Below are 873 nucleotides of genomic sequence, written 5' to 3' on the forward strand. Positions count from 1 at the left end.
GTCAAGTTCAGACGCGCAAACCCCAGATTCCCAAAGTGCAGGTGCAACCCACAGGTGGGCGTGTCCTGGGCTGGGACGGGACACTGCAGGGCCAATCGGTCTCTTGAAAGGCGGGGCTCGGCTCAGGGGTGGTGCATTATGCCTGAATTGGAAAAGACAGGACCCTGGCTGAATCTGAGGTTGGCACTTGCAAGGAGTAATGTGAATTACTCTGTCCCCTACTCCCTTAAGAAGAGTCTGGGAAGAAAATATATTAAGCAACCCTGTGTCAATAAACATATTAAGTCTCAAGTGTTTGGGGCCCTTGCCCTTGCAGATCTAAATGTTTCACTGAAGATGAAGTATACACGCATGGAAAAGATAAGGACAGTGTATTAACTGGCACGTTCTTCGGAGTAATTAATGTCATTATAGTCAGGAAAGGGAGGACTTGGTTAGGTGAAGTATATAAGGAGAACTTTTCTGATGAAACAATGTCTCAATGCTGGAAAATTAAGAATTTCAGAAAGATTTATTTGTAGGGTAGTGAGTAAAACTGTATGATTAGTATTTTTAAAAAAAGGGTAACATGATAAATGGTAAAGAGCAAACAAAATTTTCTTCTTGTTAGTTGCCAAAGAATGAAAGCATCAACCAATGTGGGTAAACATTTTGAGGGGACCAGCACCTTCAAATGTTTAATTTTAACATAACTTTTCCAAAAGTGAAATGTTCTTAAATGCAGATGAATTCTAAACCACCAGTCCCAATTAGAGCTGACTCCAAAGAACTCATCAGAGCTCTGAGTATAGAGTACACTTTTGGAAAAAATGTCAAGCCTAAGTATAATAAAAGGAGTAAGGAATTGATGATCGGTACCTTTGTGGGGTGGAA

The sequence above is a fragment of the Saccopteryx bilineata genome, chromosome 2 (genome assembly GCF_036850765.1).
Source record: "Saccopteryx bilineata isolate mSacBil1 chromosome 2, mSacBil1_pri_phased_curated, whole genome shotgun sequence".
In the NCBI taxonomy this organism is placed as follows: domain Eukaryota; kingdom Metazoa; phylum Chordata; class Mammalia; order Chiroptera; family Emballonuridae; genus Saccopteryx; species Saccopteryx bilineata.